This window comes from Copadichromis virginalis, linkage group LG3 (assembly GCF_057382275.1).
Source record: "Copadichromis virginalis isolate Kocher_CV1m ecotype Utaka linkage group LG3, C_Virginalis_male_GT1.1, whole genome shotgun sequence".
NCBI lineage: Eukaryota > Metazoa > Chordata > Actinopteri > Cichliformes > Cichlidae > Copadichromis > Copadichromis virginalis.
The window spans coordinates 16,486,583-16,496,077 of NC_140620.1; the positions used below are offsets into that span (position 1 = coordinate 16,486,583).

General features: G+C 42.3%; 1 pseudogene; it reads left to right on the forward strand.

The window, feature by feature from the left end:
* Positions 1-2,196: 2,196 nt before the first annotated feature.
* LOC146713069 (uncharacterized) lies at positions 2,197-4,653 on the forward strand (annotated as a pseudogene).
* Positions 4,654-9,495: the final 4,842 nt, after the last annotated feature.

Here is a 9,495-nt window from a genome sequence, read left to right on the forward strand (position 1 = left end):
ACAGTCGAGATATGGGTCCCAACCCTCACCCCCCACCCCCCTACCCGTGTATCCCAAAAAAAAAAAAAAAAAAAAAAAATTCGAGGGGATGCTATAACAAAAACTAAGCTTACCAAAATATTCTATCTCAAAACTTCCTTTGTCCATAGCTCCTGGGCAAATGATGATTTTTTATATCAAAGTAAGTACGTGTCATTGGGCCAGATGCAGAGCTCTGGTTTATCTACCTTATGCCGTCCTTATTGAGATCCAAATTTTTCTTGTGCGTAGCGAAGTGCTTCGTTGGGATCTATAAAGACCAGTTCCGTACCATTGTGTGTCACCCTAAGTTTAGCCGGGTATAGAAGTCCATATTTAACTCCGGGTTGGTCTCGAAGCAGGTTTCTTGCTGGAGTAAACGCTGCACGTCGTTTTACCACCGCCTGGGGTAGGTCACGGAAAATCTGAACGCGGATATCTCCGAGCTTCAGATTTTTCCTGGTGGAGATTCTTCGAAGTATTTCTTCCATAGTATGGCAATAGTGTATCCTCACAATCAAGTGTCGTGGCGGGGCCTCTTCTTCTGGGGTCACTCGTAGGGCTCTGTGTGCACGGTCCACCAGTGGGGTTTCGTCCAGGTCTAGTAGGTCTCGTAGTAGCCTTGCCGCAAAGTCTCTAGGACGTTGACCTTTTTCTCTACCTTCAGGTACTCCGGCTATCCTTATATTTTTCCTCTTTGAACGCCCTTCCAGATCAGTGCATTTTTCGGACAGTTGTTCCACTTTATTAGAAAGTTGTTTGACTTTTTCTTCTAGTTTCACCACGGAGTTAGAAGTGGTTGTCGCTGATTCTGATAGATCTTTCAGCTGTGCATTGTAATTTTCCATTACCGTTTTTAGAGCTGTGATGGCTTCATTATTTTCAGCCCTTAGCGTTGCGATTTCCCCACGTAGAGTGTCGCAAACGTCTATTTTCATTTGAGTTATCTTATTATCCAAGGAAGTAATCGCAGAGAGTACTTGTTTGTTACCTTGTGTATATTCCTCGAGTGCGGAGTTAACTGGCGTGCCAGCTTTGGCGCCGTCATTTTCAGTTGAGGCCACATCAAATTCGGTCGTTTCTGTCGCCACTAGCTTCGGATTTAGTTTTTTTGGAGGCATTTGGAGAAGAATGCACTCTTCACAATCCCTATGTTGCTTTGTGGGAAGAAGATGTATTACTTTGATATTTGTCGAAATTTCGTAAAATCAGGTGCAGGAGCTGTGGCCCACGCGTCTTCACCCTCTCATGATCTAACCGGAAGTCCCTGCCTTGGCTTATTTGTGGTTCTCAGAGAATTTGAAACTAGAATAGGAGGCAGAGCCCCTGTTCTTTAGAATCAGGTTCCAGTTTAGATTCAGGAGATGGACATGATGTCCACTTTTAAAAGTAGGCTTTAATCTGTCATAGTCCCTGGATGTTATATCCAAGGTTCTGTGTTTTGGCATTTTTGGGATTGGCCAGCTCTTGGATTCATGTAATCATCTTGGGTGTATTTAACACAACTGCCTCATGTTTTAAAGTTAGGTGTAACTAAATAGTGTAGAAACTACATGATCTGCAGGGAGGGTACATTAATTTGTTCATATCACGGTCAATATGTGTAAGTCAATAATGAAGCAGTGCCAAATCTCACGATATCGCACGTGATTTCATCTAGCGTTGTTTTGATCGTGGGTGAGGAATGTTGCCATTTCAGTCAAGTCGAGCTGCCCCCTGTTCAGTTACAACAATTCAATTCAACAGTGTTAACTGCACCGTGGTGAGATTTTCATATAATTGTCTTAAATGTATTAAGGGTTGTAACGGTAAAAGATAAGGCTTGTCGTAAAACTGATTCTAATGACATTGTCCTATTCTTTCACAACAGAGAGTGAAGTAGGACCATGACAGCTCAAGCTATTCTCAGAGTTATCCTTGGACCAGACAGTTGTCAGAGGGTTTCTCCTGGTCTGCCTTCAACTGTCACTGAACTGGAGGCTGAAATAAAGACTCAGTGCAAAATAATGGAACCCTTCCGACTACAGTTCATGGACACACTTTTTGGCAATGAGTTTGTGAACTTAACTTCAATGGCAGAAATACAAAACAAAGCAACAATCAAAATTGTATACACATCCTGCCAACCTCAAGACCAATGTGAAGACAGGTTTTCTTTTTCATCAACCAGTGCTCCTGATGACACATCTACTTGTGGTGACAGCACATCTTTCATCTCCAGAGTCTACATCATCACGGTCTTCATGGCCAGATTTGTTCTGCATTCCCCGTTTCATATATGATGCGGAAATTAAGCTTGCGAAGGCCCATGTAGCATTTAAAGAAAATGGTATGCTGCTGATCCCTGATCCAAAGCTAAAGTCCGACATTTTGCAGGGTTTAATCCAGGAGGTAGTCAAGCACACAGTCTACCCCACAGACAGTAAGTTTGACCAAGTTGCAGAGGCCCTTATCCTGAAGCATCCATGTTTGAAAGAAAAAGGTTCAACCAGTGGCTATGCGGGATGGAAGATGAGCCTCAAATACAAGTTAGCAAACTACCGCACACATCTCCGGAAAGTAGGATGTCCTGAAGTATGTGTGAATTCCTTGAAAAATAAGCCACCAGAGAAATGTCCCCCTGCTCTTGATGTTGAGCGGCCAAAGAGGGATGAAGTAGATTACTGCCCCTCTCTTCCACTCGGAGAAAGTGAACAGTCCCTTGAGAAGATGAGGGTTGAACTGCTTTCAGATGTGAAGACGCGCAACAACAGAGAGACAGTTATGGGTAAAATGAACAGAACATTTGCACTGAGAAGACAAGAAGTAATTTTTGATGCTTCCATGATCTGCAATGTACAAGAGAGATGGCTAGCTCTTTTTCATCCAGCAGAGGTAATGTAAGTGCTGAAAGGAGAATAACAATAAAAAAATGCCTCAACTAGTTGTGTCATAGATGTGTTGATGTGTAAAGGTAATGACTTTATTAGGATGTGTGCATAGCATAGCCCAGATGACTTATCATGCCCAGTACCTGCCATTATTGTACGATCTACTGTACAATATAAAGCGCCTTGAGGCGACTGCTGTTGTGATTTGGCGCTACATAAATAAAAGTGAATTGAATTGAATTGAAAATAATTTAATGTCATTTCAGATAAATGCGTTCAAATGAGTTCAAGCGCATCACAACCATGCCTTTACAGTCAAGGTTTCTGTCGCAGCTTGACTATCTCTCTGAAAGTCTGCTAAAGGTGTTTGTGATCAGGGTGTGATCAGATTTGTGATCAAAGTGATCAGGGCAGCAGGGCAAAAAGCTAAAGGATATAGCTGCCATGATGACAGTAAGAATTTTTAATGACTTTTGATGACTGGTAAAAAAAACTCAAGCGTTTTTGTCTTTGATCATCATTTGATCATCATCATTTCCTCTGTGCTACTGAAAAGTTTGAGTTCACTTATCTCTATTTTCTTTGTCATAATTCTTAAGGATGACATTTTTGCTCGTAGGGAGTCCCTAATCAAAGGACTATGCGTCTATCTGAATGAAAATCCTGACATCTTGGTGCAGGAGTACATGGTGAGTGTTGTATGAGTAGATTGTGGCTTTGCAACATTTCAAAATGTATTCAGTTAACCATAAATTTATCCTTGGACTAGGCAGGCCCAGTAGTCCTCTTTAATAATTTTGCAGAGGGATTCCAATACTGAGATTAAAACAACATGTTAAACTTGTCACACATGGGGTCCAAACATTCCACCTTTTCTCCATAGCCCCCTATTAGGAAAGTTGAAAAACATCCATATCACACCTCTCCCACAAGGTGAAAAAAATATTGTTCCTCTCACAATAGGGGTCACATTAGTGTGATACACCTCAAACCTGTGATTCTAGTGAAAGAAGGAAGATTCTGGTGGGAAGGGTACAGACCCTTCCCACCGGGTGTCGCAGGTTTGAGTCCCACCCGGTATCCAGTAAGGGTTGTGGCTAGACCCCCCCATGCTGAAACCAAGCCGTGGAATGGCATGGCAACGTCTGCAGCCTGTCCGCAGCTTGGACACAGGCAGTTCACTATATATTGTAGAGTGTATGTTACAAATAAAATTTGAATTCATTCATTTGTGCTGTCTGAAAAGGCCAGAATTGGGACTGGGATGCAGCCCTGGAGTGTAACAAGTCCAGGTTTATCATGAAAATCATCCAGGAATATACAAACAACTTCCAGAAAAATGAGGAGGAGAAATCAATCTTTACATCAGCTTTTGTCTGAGGAAAAAAAATGCCCAGCTGTGAGGCTGAAAGAACATCTAAAATCTTCTGAGTGACCTAACCTGGCTTGCTGGTGGGCCAGTGTCTGTCTAACAAAAATACTAATGCAGAGCTTGAATGCCCTTCATGTGAAATACAAGTTGTGCTTGAAGAAATGTTTTATCTTTAACCAGGACATGACTGAGGCCACTGCACTGAGTGCCATAGAGAAAACAACAGTGGGCATTTATGTCTCCAGAGACACACCAGGCAATTACTATTTTGATGTTGGCATCATCATCGAGGCTGTGGTGGTTCTTAAGGATCTGGATAATGCGGCCATTGCAGTAGCCATGCTTTTCGGACTGCTTTACTCTGTCAACATGAGTTATCCATCACACCTTTGAGGTGATTCAGAAGGTGGTAATGGGATTGGATGCAACTGAACTCTCAAGAAAAGCGCAAAACTTTAAGACAAAACTGCTCATGTAAGCAATATTCACTGTTGCTGTGTTTAACTCTCTCACCGGTTCTCCTGCATTTTGGACGTTCAATACTTTGTAACTGCCATGTGAACAGGGCCTGTTTTGTTTTTTTCTTTTCCTTTTTGCTCTCTGTACAAGTTTTCTAATTGGCAGCATTTTTACATTTTGGTTTATTTGTTTTCAAAAGTGAAGAAATGTAGTTGTTCAGCCTAAGTAGTCCCATCATGGCTGTGTGAAACAGCATTTTAGGTTTAATTCAGTTGGCGTAAGATTGCTTTGATGGTTTCATGTGTTGAACCAAGATGTCGCAGTATGATCAGTGCTAGACTTTTTGACATTCACTGAATCACTGTTATTTCTGTGGCTCTTCAATAAAGGTTGAGACATGCAAGTAGTATTTTTATTTTCTTTTGTTAGTAATTGTGCTAAAATGCATAATGTGAATTATAATGTTAATAGGAAGGTGTTTGCCAATCCAGTAATTTATTTTAGTGTTGATGGTTACTAACATTATGTCAAAGTATTTACATTTATAATTGTTAATTTGATCTTGACATCTTAAGCAGAATGTTTTGTTCTCTTTCAAGATGGTAACCTGTGTGGGGGGAAAAGCTATAAGGTCTCATTCCTATGCTGTCATTGACTTGACAAAACACTGAAAAACTGACAATCCTTAACTGCTGATTTAAAATTCAGTGAAGCTGTCAGTTTACAAATTTACCTTCTGTCACTGCAGTGAAATTAGACATTTTGCTTTGAAAGGTTACTAATGGATACTGGCAACCATTGTGGAAGGGAACAATACAATTTGTTAAACAGCTTCTATTAAAGAAATGTGTATTGTGGGGCGATCGTGGCTCAAGAGTTGGGTGTTCGTAATCGGAAGGTTGCCGGTTCGAGCCCTGGCTCGGACAGTCTCGGTCGTTGTGTCCTTGGGCAAGACACTTCACCTACTGCCTACTGGTGTTGGCCAGAAGGGCCGATGGCGCGGTATGGCAGCCTCGCTTCTGTCAGTCTGCCCCAGGGCAGCTGTGGCTACAACTGTAGCTGCCTCCACCAGTGTGTGTATGTGAGAGTGAATGAATAGTGGCATTGTAAAGCGCTTTGAGGGGTCCCAAAAAGCGCTATATAAATGCAATCCATCATTATTATTATTATTATTATTATTTGATACTAGAACATAATATCAACTTGTTATACATCCAACAAAAGGGAATTTGGGTGGTTGTTACATTTCCAAAAGTCTAGCTTGTCATTTGAACAAAATAATGTCAGGTTCCTAGGGTAAACGCAATTAAATCATGTTGGATCTGTATGAAATTCAACATCTTTGTTTGTTCTCGTTCAGATGACATGATAGAATCTAGGAAGAGTGGTTAGTTGCCTGCACTCATGACATTCACAGGATCACACGAGATTCCACACCACAAGAAAAATCACTGGATTCATAAGAGGCAGACGACCATAAACACACCATGTGTTTGCTGTTGCTGTTTATTGTGCTTTAACCTGTCAAGGACGAAAACCTAAAGACAATTCTGCATCTAGCATTGCTCTGACTGACAGATCAGTGGCATGGTGGTTAGCGCTGTTGTCTCAGAGCAAGAAGGTCCTGGGTTAAAATCCACAATCTGGCAAAGTGTGCAATGGGTTTTCTCTGGTTTCCTCTACTGTTAAAAGTCATGCAGTGTAAATAGTTGCTTGTCTCTATGTGATAGACTGATGACCTTTCTAGGATGTACCCTATCACTTCTGGGTTATGCCACCCACCCTCAGCAGCCCAAACAATGATTGATGGATTGGAGGTTGTTGTAAATCTGCTGGATTTTGGGGGGAACATTATGTAATATGAATACAACATGTACTACAGACATTAGTTACATTTGTTTATTCAACAAGATTACCATTGGTGTAACAAACAAATATTTTACTAGTTAATGTAACAAGACTGACTTTTGATGTGCCAAAGTGTTTAAACAATATAACATGAATTTAGATTGATTTAATTGGTCTAACTTGGTACAAACATGTTGGTAGAATTAAAATTCACATTAATCGGATGTTCATGTTAATATTATGTTACACTTACAAATATATATCGTGTTGAAACAACACAATCAAGATGGATTAATATAACATGATTTGTTTAGATGGACTATAAGTGGCAAGACAAAATTACGTTCATCTAATGTATTATTTTTGTGAGTGTACGAAGATAACATAGTATTTAAGTGACCAAGTAGTGTTGGGTTGAAAGTTACTGAATGGTGTTGGATTGAGGTGAGAAAATTATGAAGGATCAAATATTCCAAGGGCTGACATTACTTCATCCAAACATGTTTCATTCACATTGTAGCAACACATAGTGCACAGGTTGATTGAATATGGATACTTGTGTTGATTTAACTAAATTTTTTAAGTTGCTGCCGAAGCAAAACATCTGTGTGCAACCAATATCCACTACTGAATCAAGGAAATCTAACAACCTCTTTTTTTCAGTGTACTGCGCTGCAGTGGTTTGTATCATATCTATCTATCCATCCATCCATCCATCTTCATCCGCTTTGTCCGGGGCCGGGTCGCAGGGGGCAGCAGCCTAAGCAAAGAGGCCCAGACCTCCCTCTCCCCAGCCACCTCCTCCAGCTTATCCGGGGGAATACCAAGGCGTTCCCAGGCCAGCCGAGAGATATAATCTCTCCAGCATGTCCTGGGTCTGCCCCGGGGCCTCCTCCCGGTGGGACATGCCTGGAACACCTCACCCAGGAGGCGCCCAGGGGGCATCCTCTTCAGATGCCCGAACCACCTCAGCTGGCTCCTTTCGATGTGGAGCAGCAGCTGCTCTACTCTGAGCCCCTCCCGGATGGCTGAACTTCTCACCCTATCTCTAAGGGAGAGGCCAGCCACCCTTCGGAGGAAGCTCATTTCTGCCGCTTGTATCCGCGATCTTGTTCTTTCGGTCACTACCCACAGCTCGTGGCCATAGACTCCAATTTGTGCATGTAAATGGAGAGTCCTCTTCACACACTATTATTATGGTGTTCCACAGGGTTCAGTGTTAGGACCAATTCTGTTTACATTATACATGCTTCCAATAGGCAGCATCATTAGAGGACATAGCATACATTTTCACTGCTATGCTGATGACACCCAGCTTTAACTACAGTGGGGCAAAAAAGTATTTAGTCAGCCACCAATTGTGCAAGTTCCCCCACTTAAAATGATGACAGAGGTCAGTAATTTGCACCAGAGGTACACTTCAACTGTGAGAGACAGAATGTGAAAAAAAAATCCATGAATTCACATGGTAGGATTTGTAAAGAATTTATTCGTAAATTAGGGTGGAAAATAAGTATTTGGTCACCTCAAACAAGGAAAATCTCTGGCTCTCACAGACCTGCAACGTCTTCTGTAAGAAGCTTTTCTGTCCCCCACTCGTTACCTGTATGAATGGCACCTGTTTGAACTCATCATCTGTATAAAAGACACCTGTCCACAGCCTCAAACAGTCAGACTCCAAACTCCGCCATGGCCAAGACCAAAGAGCTTTCGAAGGACACCAGGAAAAGTATTGTAGACCTGCACCAGACTGGGAAGAGTGAATCTACAATAGGCAAGCAGCTTGGTGTGAAAAAATCAACTGTGGGAGCAATCATCAGAAAATGGAAGACATACAAGACCACTGATAATCTCCCTCGATCTGGGGCTCCACACAAGATCTCATCCCGTGGGGTCAAAATGATCATGAGAACGGTGAGCAAAGATCCCAGAACCACACAGGGGGACCTGGTGAATGACCTGCAGAGAGCTGGGACCAAAGTAACAAAGGTCACCATCAGTAACACACTACAACGGCAGGGAATCAAATCCCGCAGTGCCAGACGTGTTCCGCTGCTGAAGCCAGTGCATGTCCAGGCCCGTCTGAAGTTTGCCAGAGAGCACATGGATGATACAGCAGAGGATTGGGAGAATGTCATGTGGTCAGATGAAACCAAAGTAGAACTTTTTGGTATAAACTCAACTCGTCATGTTTGGAGGAAGAAGAATACTGAGTTGCATCCCAAGAACACCATACCTACTGTGAAGCATGGGGGTGGAAACATCATGCTATGGGGCTGTTTTTCTGCCAAGGGGACAGGACGACTGATCCGTGTTAAGGACAGAATGAATGGGGCCATGTATCGTGAGATTTTGAGCCAAAACCTCCTTCCATCAGTGAGAACTTTGAAGATGAAACGAGGCTGGGTCTTCCAACATGACAATGTTCCAAAACACACCGCCCGGGCAACAAAGGAGTGGCTCCGTAAGAAGCATTTGAAAGTCCTGGAGTGGCCTAGCCAGTCTCCAGACCTCAACCCCATAGAAAATCTGTGGCGGGAGTTGAAAGTCCGTGTTGCTCGGCGACAGCCCCAAAGCATCACTGCTCTCGAGAAGATCTGCATGGAGGAATGGGCCAAAATACCAGCTACTGTGTGTGCAAACCTGGTAAAGACCTATAGTAAATGTTTGACCTCTGTTATTGCCAACAAAGGTTATGTTACAAAGTATTGAGTTGTATTTTTGTTATTGACCAAATACTTATTTTCCACCCTGATTTACGAATAAATTCTTTACAAATCCTACCATGTTGATTCATGGATTTTTTTTTTCACATTCTGTCTCTCACAGTTGAAGTGTACCTCTGGTGCAAATTACTGACCTCTGTCATCATTTTAGGTGGGGGAACTTGCACAATCGGTGGCTGACTAAATACTTTTTTGCCCCACT